The sequence below is a fragment of the Odocoileus virginianus genome, chromosome 19 (genome assembly GCF_023699985.2).
Source record: "Odocoileus virginianus isolate 20LAN1187 ecotype Illinois chromosome 19, Ovbor_1.2, whole genome shotgun sequence".
NCBI lineage: Eukaryota > Metazoa > Chordata > Mammalia > Artiodactyla > Cervidae > Odocoileus > Odocoileus virginianus.
Genome location: NC_069692.1, coordinates 3,674,929 through 3,690,561, shown reverse-complemented (window position 1 = coordinate 3,690,561; position 15,633 = coordinate 3,674,929).

Genomic DNA, 15,633 nt, shown 5'->3' with positions numbered 1-15,633 from the left:
TTACTTTCATGTTTATTTCTTACAAATAAAAATCTCTGCCAGTTTAAAGTATTGCAAATCATTTCTGTCAGATTGTCAGAGGATATTGTTTGTGAAGAAAGCTAAGATTAATAACATGATATCCATCTGTCTATCCAGATCTCTATCTGGTACCCAACTTTGCATGGGATATAGTTTAAAGATTCAGTTATATATTTTTTCTCTTTAAAAAAATGTGCTAATTTGTGGTGCCCCCTTATAATAAATTTCCTATATATCATTAATTCTGCCTTTGACTTCTATTCTGTTCTGTGGTCTGTTGAGCTGTTCCTATGTTATTATCTTAAAGACTTTTTCTTTCTGTCTCTCTCTTTCTGTGTCTTGCTTTCTTCTTTTCTTTCAATGAGTTTTAAATAAAAATGATTTTTAGTTATTTCTCTTCCAGTTTTATTGAGGTATAGTTGACATACAACACTGTATACATTTAAGGAGAAAGCATAATGATTTGATTCATATTCAGTATGAAATAACCTCAGTAAGTCTGATGAACATCTCATCTCATATAGATACAAAATTTTTTAAAAAGTTTAAAAATTTTCCCTTGTGATAAGAGCATTTAGGATTTACTTTCTTAAATTAAAACTTTCATACATGACATCAAGCAGTGTTAATTATATTAATCATGCCTTACAATATATCCCTGATACTTGTTTATCTTATAACCAGAAGTTTATGCCGTTTGATCACCATACAATATTCCCTCCCCAAACTAACCACCTCTGGTAACCAGAAATTCCATCTCTTTTACCATGAGCTTGTTTTTGTCCATTTTTTAAAGAAAAAAATGACCTTCATTTTAGTTCCTGAGGCATAACATAGTTGAGGCTTCCCTGGTGGTTCAGATTATAAAGAATCTGCCTGCAATGCAGGAGAGTTAGGTTCGATTCATGGGTTGGGAATATCCCCTGGAGAAGGGAATGGCTACCCACATCAGTATTCTTGCCTGGAGAATTCCATACATAACATATTGATTCAATATTTCTATATATTACAAAATGATTACTGTGATAAGTCTAGCTACCATCTATCACCATACAAAGATATTGCAATGTTAATGATTATGTTCCTCCAGGAGCATATTTCATCCCTGTAACTCATTACTTTTGTAGCCAGAAGTTTGTATCTCTTATTCTACCTTAACTATTTCACTTCCAACCTTATCCCTCTGGCAAACCATCTGGTTGTTCTCTATGACTGTTTTGTTATGTTTGTTCATCTTTATTTTGTTTGATAGATTTCACATGTAAAAGAAACCATACAGCATTTGTCTCTGTCTGCCTTATTTCTCGTAACAAAATTACCTCTATGGCAGGGGTCCCCACCTTCCAGGATCTAATGTCTGATGATCTGAGATGAGCTGATGTAATAATAATAGGAATAAATTGCACAATAAGTGTAATACACTTGAATCATCTTGAAACAAACCCCTTAGTCCATAGAAAATTCATCTTCCATGAAAACAGTCCCTGGTGCCAAAATAGTTGGGGACTGCTATTTTACATATTACTAGACCATTCATGTTGTCACAAGTGGAAATATTTGTCTTATGACTGAATAATATATACATATGTGTGTATACATACATATTAACATATCACATATTCTGTATCCATTCATCAGTCTCTGGGCATTTATGTTGTTAAAACATCCCATATCTTGACTATTATGAATAATGTTGCAATGAACATAGAGGTGCAAAAATCTTTTCAAATTAGTGTTTTAATTTCTCTAAAAAAATACCCAGGAGTGGAATTGCTGAATTGTATGGTAGATCTATTTTAAAATTTTGACAAACCTCTATACTTTCTTCCTCAGTGGCTATATCAACTTGTATTCCCAGCAACGCTGAAGGAGAGTTCTCTTTCTCCACATCCTTGCCGACACTTGTTTTTTGTGGTCTTTTAAATTATAGCCATCTGACAGGTATGAGGCGGCATGTCTTTATGGTTTTGATTGCATCTACCTGATGATTAGGGATGTTGAGAATCTTTTCATGTTTCACTTGGCCATCTCTGTGTCTTCTCAGGAAAAGTGTTTACTCAAGAACTCTGCCCGTTTTTAATTTTTTTTTTATGTTGAATTATATGAGTCCTTTGTATATTTGGGATATTAACCCTTTAGCAGATATATTGTTTGCAAATATCTTCTCCCTTTCAGTAGGCAAAGTTTTCATTTTATTGATAGAATCCTTCACCATGCAAGCTTTTACAAATTTGTTTAATTTTATTCCCTTTGTGTGAGGATACAGATCCAAAAATATATTGCTAAGATTTACGTCAAAACTGTACTGCCTGTGTTTTTACTAGAAGTTTTATGGTTTTAGATCTTACACTTAACGCCTTTAACTCATTTTGAATTTATTTTTATATGATATAAGTAAACAGTCATTTGATTTTTTGCATGTAGGTGTGTAGTTATTCCAACATCATTTATTTTGAAGACATCATTTTTTCCCCAGCATATATTCTTGCCTCTTTAGTCACAGATGTAACTGCCTATATGAATATGACTTTGTGTCTAGGTTTTCTATCCTGTTTCATTCATCTATATGTCTGTTTTTTGTGCTAGTACCATACTGTTTTGATTACTGTAGCTTTGTAGTATAGTATGAAATCAGGAAGTGTGATACCTGCAACTCTGTCCTTTTTTCTCAAGATTGCTTTGGCTTTAGGGCATCATTTGTGTTTCTATATAAACTTAATAATTATTTTTCTAGTTCTATGAAAAATTCCATTGGTATTTTGATAAGCATTACACTGAATCTGTAGATTACCTTGGGTAGTATAGTTCTTTTAACAATATTAATCGTTCACATTAATGAGCACAGTATTTTTCATTTGTGTTGTCTTCAATTTCTTTCATCAGTGTGTTACAGTTTTTGAGTGTAGTCTTTTACTCCCTTAATTAGATTTATTCCCAGATAATTTATTTCTTTTGATGTGATTGTAAATGAGATTGTTTTCTTAATTTCTCTCTGATAATTCATTGTCAGTATATAAAAATGAAACAGATTTCTCTATGTTAATTTTGTACCCTATAAATTTATTAAATTCAATTATGAGTACTATTATTAATCATTTTTTCTAGTGAACTCATTAAAATTTTCTCTATATAGTACTGTGACATTTGCAAAGTTCTACTTCTTCCTTTCCATTTGGATTACTTTTTATTGTCTGATTGTTGTGGCTGGGACTTCTAATACTATATTGAACAAAAGTGTTGAGAATGGGTATCTCTGTCTTGTTCCTGATCCTAGAGGAAAAGTTTTTAACTTTTCACCATTAAGTATGATGCAAGTTGTGCACTTGTCATATATGGTGGCCTTTATTATGTTGAGTTATGCTTCCCCTATACCCATTTTGTTAATAGTTTTAATATAAATGGACATTTAATATTGTTGAAAGTTTTTTCTGCATTTATTGAGATGATAACATGATTTTTATTCTTCAATGTGTTAATACAGTGTATTACATTGATTGATGTGCAGATAATGAACCATCATCCTTACATCCCTGGGATAAATGCTACCTGATGAAATTTTTAGTGCATTGTTGAGTTTTGCTTGATTATATTCTACTGAGTATTTTTGCATCTATGTTCATCATTGATATTGGCCTATAATTTGTGTGTATGTATCATATCATTGTTTGATTTTGTTATCAAGGTGATGCTGGCCTTCTAGGACAATTTTAGAAGAGTTTCTTCTTCCGTTTTTTTAAATAGTTTGGGGTGAATCGGGATTGTATGCACGCTGTATGCTCAGTTGCGTCCGACTCTTTGCAATCCCGTGGACCACAGCCTACCAGTCTGCCCTGTCCTTGGGGTTCTCCAGGCAAGAATACTGGAGTGGGTTACCATTTCCTTCTCCTCTTCTTTAAATGTTTGGTAGACTTCTCCTGTGAAGCTTTCTAGTCTCAGACTTTTGTTTGTTGGGAGTTTCTTCTTTTATTACTGATTGAATTTCAAGTCTGTTGGTCTATTCTACTGATTTCAGAGTTATCAACCCCTACAATCATATAAGCCAATTCCTTAAAACAAATACGTCTCTCCTTCTTCTTAAAAATTTTTGTTTTGTTGATATAAAGGTGTTCTGGACCAAGTAGTAGCTATTTGTACAAAATCCATTAAGAATTCAAAATAACTCTAACACAATCAGTGCTAGGGATCCCAGAAAATATTTCTTAAAGACAGAAATCCTCCAACTGAGACTTGATGTATAGATTCCCAGATAGAAAGGGATAGGGGAATAGGGCAAACATTGTTTATCTTTGCAAATCCAGCACCTAGAAACAATGTCTACTACTCAAGAGATACTCCATAAATGTGTGGAAATCAGGTCTATATAGCAGAGAAGGAGATAGAATTTAAATAGGAAAAGTAGGAAAATAACAAATCTTCCCCTCCCACAAAGTGGGCTCTAAAAAGGTGACATGACAATTTATAAAACCTACCAGGTAGAAATAGCTCAAACTTTAGATATTCCATCTTTTCCATTTATGAACACCCATTTTAAATTATTCAGTTATCATTATTCCTTCCAGGAAATACAATCAATTTTTACATGAATTTACTAGGTGTATTATTATTCTTCAATGCAAATAAAAATTTGGAAATCAAGCTTTTAATGCACATTCAATATTTAACTTCTGCATTCTGGTCTGAGAACAAGAAAGATTACTGGATTATAGTGAATACAGTGAACAATACTTTCAAATATTTAATATAAATACAAATTTTATTTTGTAACACAAATAAAATTTGCTAAACTTAAATTTTCCCTTGTCTTTTATTATTAAAACAAGTTGCTACTCTTTCACAACTTTTAAAATGCCTTTCCCATTAGTGTCCCCAAATCCAATTACTATTTAAAACTTTCCCTCTAATTCTCTGAGGATTCAACTCACTCCCTTTTTCATTCACTTAAGTAAACCCAGCAGTTGAAAAAGAGAAGGAACTAAATAGTATCTTCTGAGTTGACCCCAAAGGAAATCTGCTTGTCTTCTACAACTTGAATTTAAGTTAGAGACAAATTAAAAAATAGAATTGTTTTAAATGAACATTGTTGAAGTTTTAGAAAAAAACTGTAAAGTAAAGCTCATTTAATAGAAAAGCTGTAGTAAATTATCTGAATTTTTATGTTCCAAAGTTTTATACTGCTTTTTAGTGTATGCTTCTGTAAATGTTAACATTATAAAATAGACTCGAGCACAGCTTTGAGGAAGCCAGTTTGAAACCTTGCAATCAACACAGGAGATAGATCCTGAATTCATTAGACAATACCAGTGGAAATTGACAGAATGGCTATTATTATTGACTTGTTATTGAAAAGACAATCATAAGCCATTCATTACTATGTATAAATTTAAGACCTAGAAGCTAGCCCATATTCATATAGATTATAAAAACTGAAATAGTTAGAAATGGAAAACTAGTTAATGGTGATCTTTGGATTTCCACAGGCTGAATGGGTGAAATAGTTATATAAACCTCTTGGTTCTCAATAAGCAAGATTGATTCAGAAGACGGTATTTTTTCCCTCCTCTAATTATAAAATATATTTTGTTCATCTGAACTTTTTTGCTCTTTAAAGACAAGGGAAAAAATATGCTGCTGGTGTTGGCAGAGTTGGTGCATCCTAGTTATGTGGACACATCACTGTTTTGAGATAGATTTATATTCTTTTTCCTCAAAGTAGACTCTAAAGTTTAACTTGGAATTTATTGAGTAATTACATTCCATTTAAATGGAAAATTCAGGTGATTTACATTACAAACTAAAATTTTACAGTTTTGTAATTATATATGTGAAATAATAATGAGAAATAAAAGAGTAACATTTTCAGTGTTCACAGCTAGAGATGACATCATGCTCATGCTCAGATGCTCGGTCGTGTCCAACTCTTTGTGATCCTGTAGACTGTAGCCCACCAGGTTCCTATGTCCATGGGATTTTTCAGGCAAGGATATTGGAGTAGATTGCCATTTCCTCCTCCAGGGGATCTTCCAGATCCAGGGATCAAACTTGAGTCTCTGATGTCTCCTGCATTGGAAGGATGATTCTTTATCACTAGTGCCATCTGGGAAGCCCAGAGATAACATAAATGCACATACAATTACATACCTGCATGACAAATGTGATGTATATATAGTTGTGTGGGTGTGGGCATATATTCAATGTAGGTAGTATATGTATCTACTATAAATAGGGGTTTTTCTAATTTGTGCTGATTATTCCCTCATCATGCCAGGGACCATGCTCAAAATTTTACATTTATTTTCTCATTTTATCCTCATGAAAATCTTGGGAGATATAGAATAGTACTATAACCATTTTATAGAAGAGATAACTGAAGCTCAGAGAAGTTAAGTGACTTGCCCAAGTAATAAAGTCAGAATGTTTAAAGAAAAAAAAAAAATAGCTGGCCTGACTTACAGCCCATCTGCTCAGATATTTGGTGTTCCACAGACCTTACTGAAGCTAACGCTCTCTAAGCAGATCAAGATGCATGGAAACATATATTTCTTAAGTTTGTTTACTTAATTTCTTAAAACCACAGTCTATATTTATCAAAGGGTGTGTTCAAATTAATTCATTGTTAAGAATTCTTAAAAAAAAAAAAAAAGATTTCCCAGCAATTGTCCAAAATGGGGGAAAAAAAAAAGATATTTTCAAGGGATAGAAATTGAGCAATCTATATGGCTAGGTTTCCCCTGGAAACAGCATATTTTGGCTTAGTGTTAGACCTCGCATCAGAGCTGGGCAGGGTCTAGCTCATGTCCCAAAGCCACTTGATGATTGTTTTAGCAGGAGGCACCCATACTTGAGGAGAGTTAAGCCAGGCACTTGTGCGGTTGAGTCCTGACTCCTGACTCCTCCCCTGCGAAACAGCTGACAGAAGACAGATGGTTTGTGCTCCAGTGTGGGAGAGCTTCAGGGCATGTCATGGTTCTTTCAGCTGCAGACTCATATAAATGAGCTGCTTCACATAATGAGAGAGCTGGAAGGGACCAGAGAAAACACTTTATCTAACTCTCCCATTTGCCGACAGATCTAGAGAATAAAGAGATTGGCTCCAAGACATGCAGATAATCACAGGCAGAGTTAGGAAGGGAACTCTTGTTAAGAAGGGAACAGAGTTAAGAGGTCTTCTGACTCAAGTACAGTGATTTTATCCCCCCTAATACAAGCTGAGAAGTGTTCTTTTCATTGCAAGTGTGAAACTGTCTAATTCAAAGTGGCAAAAATTTAAAGGAGATGTTATCGGTTCATGAAACTGAAACAGTCACAACAGTATCAAAAGGAGCTAGCTTTTCTCTCATCCGTCAACAACACGTCTTCTACATTGGTTCTACTCTCAGGCCTCCCTTGGTAGCAAGACCGTTACAGCAGCTATAGCGTCAGTAGCCTTGTGAGTTCAGGTTCAAAGGAAATGAGAACTTCTCGTTGTCCAAACAGATGCAAATGAAAATCTTGCCCTAACTTTCTCCAAACAGAATTGCGTTTGTTTCTGTTCCTGAAAAATCATCAATGCCAAGGCGATGGGACGCCTGGAGCAGGGTCTTGTTCACACGCCCATCCCCAGAGCCTTTTTGAAAATAGAAAAATTTTATTTATTATTTTCAGCTGTGCTGGATCTTCCTTGCTGCACCGCCTTCCTCCGGTTGTGGAGAGTGGGAACTACTCTCTGCTTGTGGTGCATGGGCTTCTCATTGCAGTGGCTTCTTTTGCTGAGTGCAGGCTTCAGTAGCTGTGCTGTGAGCCCAGAGTTGTGGTTCTGGGGTTCTAGAAGCACAGGCTCAAGTGTTGTGGCGCACGGACTCAGTTACTCTGTAGCTTATGAGATCTTCCCAGATCAGGGATTGAACTTCTGTCTCTCGCAGTGCCAAGCAGATTCTTTACCACTGAGCCACAAGGGAAGCTCCCCACCCCTTTTTTGAAACCACATGACTGAGAGTGGGGCTGGAGCATTTCCAATAAACCCAACTGGAGAAAGGTAAACGGATGGAGGCTGTCAAACAACACATGCCCAATATATGCATGTAAATAACCCTGTTATAAAGTAAGGAAGTGACTAGTGATCTTTACAGTAATTAATGAAAGTTTCTATCACTAGATGAAGATATGTCAAGATTTGTGTCACGAGTATTCTTCAGCTTAGATACACTTTATTGAGTTATAAATCATTTAAAACAAAAATGATATAGAAAAATATTTTAATAACAATGACCAAAAACCTAATGTGTGCTGTAATTATTGGGAGGAAGAGCAGAGGGAGCAATCTTATCTCATCTGCAGGAGGTAGAAATGGTGATAGCATGAAATCAATAGTTTTACCTATGTTAATAGAGTGAAAGAGTTCTTATGTGGCATACTTAACACATTCGTATACTACTTACATTCAATGCTTGTCACTCTTGCCTGGATTTTCCTTTTCGTTTTTCCATAATATCATACTTTAAGATATTATATGATATGTAATGTCATATATCTACATGATATTATGTGGCATATCATATCATATATTTCTACAATTCTCTGGCTGTGTTTCTTGCTAGAATATAAGCTCCTACCAGGCAGGGACCTTTGTCCTTTGTGATGCTATGTCTCAATATGTGGCAGAGTCCCCAGCACAGAGTAATCCCTTAATAAATTTTTGTTATTGCTATAGAATCTGATATGGTAGCCATTAACCACATGTGACTATTTAAATTTTACTTTAAATCAATTAAAATGAAAATAATTGCAAAAGTCAGTACATAAATCACAGTAGCCACATTTTAGGTGCTCAGTAACCTCATGTGCTAGAGGACAGTATAATAGAAGATAAAGATGAAGACCATTGTTACCATTTTAAGAAAGTTCTATTGGATGCTACTCATTTAATAAATGAATACATACTCAGAGTAAAGAAGAAGACAGGTGAATGCCATTATAATAATTGTCAGGCTGTGAAGTTGACATTTAAAAGTAGAAGGCTGCGTCAAATCCTGAAAGACCTTTGTGGAAAATCAGAAACAATTAATAATATCAAGTTTAGAGAAGCTTTGGATAAAATACAAACTGAAATTTGATTCTAGATCAATAATGTAAAAGCAGAGAGACTAAATGATACGGGAACAGACCTGAAAATGGAAATTAGAAAATCTTAGGTCTTTGAACAAAGTACTCAATAGCATAAGTAAAGTCCTTTTCACTTTATTATCTTCATTAAAATCACTTCATAAATATAAGGAGAGGAAGCAAGATACATAATCTCTATTTTCAATGAAGCAAGATAACATTTGTAACCTTAACTAAAAATATATACATATGGAAAGCCGGCAGAGAAATGGAATATGACACAATACCAATTTCTTAGTGCCTCACTTTTAATTAGAAATAGCCAAGGATGTCACCAGGCATGTGTGGGAAGCCTCCAAATGGAAGAGAGAAGCCAAAGCAACCTGAGGGTAAAGAACAGGGGGAAACAAGAAACAGTGTAACAGGAAAGACTCCTCAGAGGAAGAAGGTGATATTGCATCCAGGAAACAGAAGCATGATGCTATGAAAGGCAGAATGAAAGGGCAAATGTTTCGAAATTAAAAATAAAAAAAAAAATTTTTAACTACAAAAAAAAAAAACAATAAATAAATAAGGAAGAAGGACCGAGATAAAAAGTAAAGGGTAGGATCGATCCAAAGTCCAAAATCCAACTAGTAGGAGTTCTACAAAGAGTGAGTGGGTGTCCCTAGTAGCTCAGTGGTAGAGAATCTACTTGCCCATGCAGGAGACACAGACTGGATCCCTGATTCGAGAAGATCCCAGAGGCAGCAGAACAGCTAAGCCTGGGCATCACATCCACTGAGCTTGTGCTCTCGAGCCCAGCCACAGCTGCCGAGCCCACACACCCTCGGTGCCCTGGAGCCCGTTCAGCGCAAATAGAGAGTAGCCCCTACTCGCCACAACTAGAGGAAAACCCACGCAACCATGAAGACCCAGCATGGCCCAAACAAAACATTTTAAAATAAATAAAATTATTTAAAAGTAGGTGGAAGATAGAGGAGAATAAATTATCAAAAGATAATAAAGGTAAATTTCCCAGGACCTAATGGTCCATAAATATGAGAAGAAACCAGCAAGGAAACATAAGCAGTGTATGCCGTGTGACACAGGAACAATAATCAAAGCATAATTTTTATAGAGTCACAATAATAGATTTTAAAATGGGATGGCTCAGTGGTAAAGCATCTGCCTGTGATGTGAGAGACACAGAGGGTCACAGAAGATCCTGGGTTCAGAAGATCTCCTGGAGGACTAAATGGCAGCCCACTCCGGTGTTCTTGCCTAGAGAATCCACGGACTGAGAAGCTTGGTGGGCTGCAGTCTATAGAGTCACAAACAGTTGGGCATGACTGAAGCGACCACTCATCCACGCACACAGGCACACATAACTATATTGACTAATTGGGAGGAAGAAAAGGAGGGGTGAAGAAGAGCTGAAAAATCTCATCTATGGAAGGAGAAAATCAATGGAAAATCTTTAATGAGTAATTGAAGAAATAATACTGTATGAATATTATTTGGAAGTATGGTAAAATTGTGAAACATCTCAGTAACGGGAAAGAGGTCGTTTTATTCTTTTTATATAAAGTTTTAATAGTTTCTACTTGCCTTTTAAAACTAGTGATTAGACAGAAACAGTAAACATGAAACATATTAGCCTATATTCATTCAGTTTTGCTTTTCTACCACTATTAACTTTGTGAAAGAAAGAAAGAAAGAGAAGTCAGTCAGTCGTGTCCGACTCTTTGCGACCCCATGGACTGTAGCCTACCAGACTCCTCTGTCCATGGGATTTTCCAGGCAAGAATACTGGAGTGGGTTTCCATTTCCTTCTCCAGGGGATTGTCCCAATCCAGGGATCGAACCCAGGTCTCCCTCATTGCAGGCAGATGCTTTAGCATCTGAGCCACCAGTCTGAATCTTTTTTTTTTTTTTAATTTTTTTAATGCTTAGTTCTAGCGAGTTGCAGATAATTACAGGTCACAGAACAGAAGAAGGTAAATTATTCTACCATTTTGTATATACATACATATATGAAGAGAATATATATATGTGACATATTATTAATATATATGAATCTCTCCTATTTCTCTGATCTAATTTTTGCAAATACTTTCCTGTCACCCCAATAGTTTAAAGAACCACCTCTACCTTCCTATTCCAATTTTAAAAAAGATTTTTACTCAAATATTATTTATGCTCACTGATTTGGAAAAGCTTCTTTTTCTGTGTGAAGCTTCAGAAGACAATTTTCTTTTCTACAAGTTAATCTGTAAGCGCCTCAGTGTAAGCACTTTCATCAGCACCTTTCGGACTGCACTGGATAGAGGTGTGGAGCCCTCAGTCACATATGCTGACATTCACTCAGGAAACAATTACCAAAATCTTACTGGAACTGCCTCACTCACTGATAGGTTTTTCAAGAGTTTCACTAGAATGCAAGCCCCATAAGTGCAGAGATTTCACCCTCTTTTCAGCACCATCTCCCTAGCATCAAGGCTAGACTCTGGGATGTGGAAGATTCTCAACAAACGTTTGCATCTGTTGACTGACTCACAGAGGAAATAGAACTTAGTGTTTTAGAGTCATAAGGTCCTAGATGAAGACCTTGCCTCTGAGACTGATCATATTTCTGATCTTGTCATACTTCTTAAACCATTTGTACACTTCCTCTTTTATAAAAGATAAATATGATTCATTGTACATAACTTTTGTTAGTACTAAACATGAAACAAATATAAAATGCATAAAATTATGTCTGGCACAAAGTAAGCTCTCATTAAAAAGTATCTGTAACTATTAAGGCAGGTAGCCTCCCAGGAAAAAAAAAATAGAATTCATTGATAATCATAAGAAAAGTAAGGTTTGCTAGAACAAATATTTGTGTCAGTAAATTCAGAAAAGCAATTTCCTAGAGTGTTTGATTGTCAGAAATAAAATTTCCTAAAAGAAAGGGTCCTTCTGATTTCTGTTTTCTTCTTGCTTGTAGGAGAATAATTGATTAAATATGCAAACAATATTTTAAATGCTAAATTTTATAAATATAAGACATGTCCTCTGATAATCTCAAATCACTCATATCTATCTCTTTAAACCTCCAGAGTGGTAATAGGAGGTTTGCTACAGTGTGTAAAAACTAGTAAAGTGTTAGTTGTGTTCAGTCAGGTCTGACTCTTTGTGACCCCATGGACTGCAGCCTATAAGACTCCTTTGTCCCTGGAATTCCCAGGCAAGAATACTGGAGTGGGTTGCCGTTTCCTTTTCCGGGAGATCTTCCTGACCCAGAGATCAAACTGTCATCTCCTGCACTGCAGGCCGATTCTTTAACACCTGAGTCACCAGGAAAAATCAGAAACAAGCTAACTATAGTAAGTCCCCTGCATACAAACCTTCAAGCTACAAGCTTTCAAAGATGGGAATGTGCTTTTACATGTCCAGTCACATAAGTTTGTGTGTCTGATGTATGTTGTCATGTGCGTGCATCTTCCGCAATGGTTGTGCTTTTTTGTACCTTACTGTACAGTACTGTATTGAGTATTGGAGTACAGTATCTTTATTTCAAGCCCAGGATGCCCAGAAGCAAGTGTAAAAGCAGTAGTGATATAGCTGGTACTATACTAACAAGCATGAGGCAATAATGACAGAAACAAAAGTAAAAATATTTGAGACCGGAGTGAGAAGAGAAAGAAGAACTTTAAACATTTCTCCTAAGAAAGTCCTTGTGCTCAGCTGCTCACCTGCTTCAGAGTGAGAATCCACAAAGCTAGTTCTTAGAAACTTGGAGTCTCTTGCTTCCTTCCTAACACCTCCCCAGACTGCAGACAGACGCTATGATGAAATATCTGGCCTGTGTCCAATTATTTGCTCTGGTAGATGTTCTCGCATCTCTGTAAGACATTAACTGAAAGCTTAAATTAATGTATTTGACATAGTTTATGCATGACCCTGCCAAGATAGCATTTGAATAATTCGTATGTGGTGACTGCTGAAAAAAAGAAACAGAAACATGAGCAAAATCCTTCATTCTGATGTCAAAAAGCTTGAGAGTTCTCACACTTCCCCTAATCGTAATAGAGATATTTGCATGAGAGACACCAAAATAGTACCATTGAGAAAATCTAGCTATAAACTAGAAGAATTCATAATATTTTATGTGGTTGCTATTCTTTTCTCATTTAAACTCAAGCATAAGAAACATCTTGACAACAAAGAAAATCAAGAAATTTATGAGGAAATTACTACTACATGGCAGACTCTCCATTGATTATAAATGCTTATATATTGTTAGATTTATATTATATTAATGAATGATATCATCAGTTGAAATAGACAAAATGATAAAGCAATGACAGCTTTTTTAATTGTATGTCAAAAACAATGACTTTTTTTTTTAAATTTGGCCAGACCTTTTATGTTAAAAGTGTGAAAAAGGGACCATATCAATATAGAAGCTATACTATCCATAACCTAACCTAAGAACATAGTCTGAAAAACAGAAGAAAATTCTCTTAGTTTTACGAAAGAAAACATGAGTACAATAATGCATGAAGACATAATAAAGCCACAGAATGAAATGAGCTGGGATGGCAGTGGGAAAACTCTGAACACTGGGATGTCACTTAAGCCTTATGACAATTTTCTAAATGAGCTAAAAATAAGAAGGAACGTAATAGAGCAAGCTGGAGCTGAAATGGAATTACTCTATCAGAGCAAAGGACCAAGAAAACCACAATGAAGGCAGAAGAAAAAATAATGTACATGAAGAAAAGATCTCTGAAACAAAGCAAACAGTGCATCTGCAGAATGAAAGATCATGCCCTCTCCCAAGAAAAGTGAGTGGAAGGGCGGTCAACTCTCAGGCACCTCCAGCATGAGCTGCTGCCACAAAGATAAGCCAGGGTACAGAGGAGCCATGTCTGCCAAGTTGTGCAGAAGGACTGCCAGGAGAATATGAGCTGTTGTCACACTGTTTTTCAAATATAGGGAAAAGAGGAAGACCCTTTCAAACATGATAGAACTCAAGGACTAAATTGTGCAGGACTGCCAGGAGAATATGAGCTGTTGTCACACTGTTGTTCAAATATAGGGAAAAGAGGAAGACCCTTTCAAACATGATAGAACTCAAGGACTAAATTGTGCAGGACTGCCAGGAGAATATGAGCTGTTGTCACACTGTTGTTCAAATATAGGGAAAAGAGGAAGACCCTTTCAAACATGAAAGAACTCAAGGACTAAAGCACTTTGGAGCCCTTCTTGGGGCAAAAAGTACATGTAGTTAAATCAGGCCAATAAAATCATCATTGGGGAAGCCTTATTGAAAAGCACTCAGTGTGGTGGTTCCATAAAGCAATGTCTCTATAAAGTTCCAAGAGAAAATGGTATCGTCAGATTCTTTATGTGTCTATGCTATTTTCCTATTATCAAGTCAATAGGCAGACATTCTCAAACCTGCAAAGACTTGGGGACTTTAGAAGCTCTGAATTTCTCTCCAGAAATTGATGGTGAAATTCAGTCATTTCAGTTGAGGTAGGAAATGGAAATGGCTCCCCAGTTGGTGCTATGGTAAAGAATCCACTTGCCAATATAGGAGATGCAAGAGATACAGGTTTGATCCCTGGGTTGGGAAGAGCCCCTGGAGTATAAAATGGCAACCACTCCAGTATTGTTGCCTGGAGAAGCCCACGGACAGAGGAGCCTGGCGGGCTACAGTTATGAGGTCGCAAAGAGTCGAACATGACTGAGCAACTCCACACAAAATAAACACACACACACACACACACACACACACACACACATACACACACACGCATATACAAGAAAAACTTATAAAGGAACAAAGGAAGAGCAAGAATCAAGGTAAGTCAATGACAGTGTGAGATTGGATGTCCCCAGGTCTGAAGGTGTCATTTCAGGTTAATCATTTCATTAGCTTCATTCATCAGAGCACAAAGCCACCCTATAAAATGCCTCTAATGCTGCTTCATCCTCAAAACCTCAGAGAAGAGCCACTCACTTCTGTTCCTGGGGAAATAAATAAGGCTTAGATTCTCTCTCTGGCACCCAAGGCATTGTGGTGTAAAGGCACCAATAAAAGATGGCATGTCTTCCCTTTGCACATAGTTTAGTACTATTAATATTTTATTTGGTATTTTGAGAGAGAAAATTAATACTTTCTTTTAGCAAACATCTATTTAATGAGTGCTTACAAATAGGAAGTACTAGAGAGTGAACACTATTATCATAAGCTTTGGTCTCACCAGGGAGACAAACATAAAAGGATCATTAATGCTTTGCTAGCAATTGAGAAATCAATGTGCATTCTTAACTTGCACCACCACATTCCACCAGTCCCAGAGACTGTCTCTTCAAATACAATAAATTCAGTGCCAGCTGGATGTGAAATGAGTTTTTCTAATTTATTTGAATGTTTAGAAATGTGTTTGGAAATGTGAGTAAGTTTTATATTATGCATTATATATATTCTTCTTTGGCAAAATAAAATTAATGTTTTAAAATAATAAACGTTGCAGTTTACCATATGGTTTTTTAGAG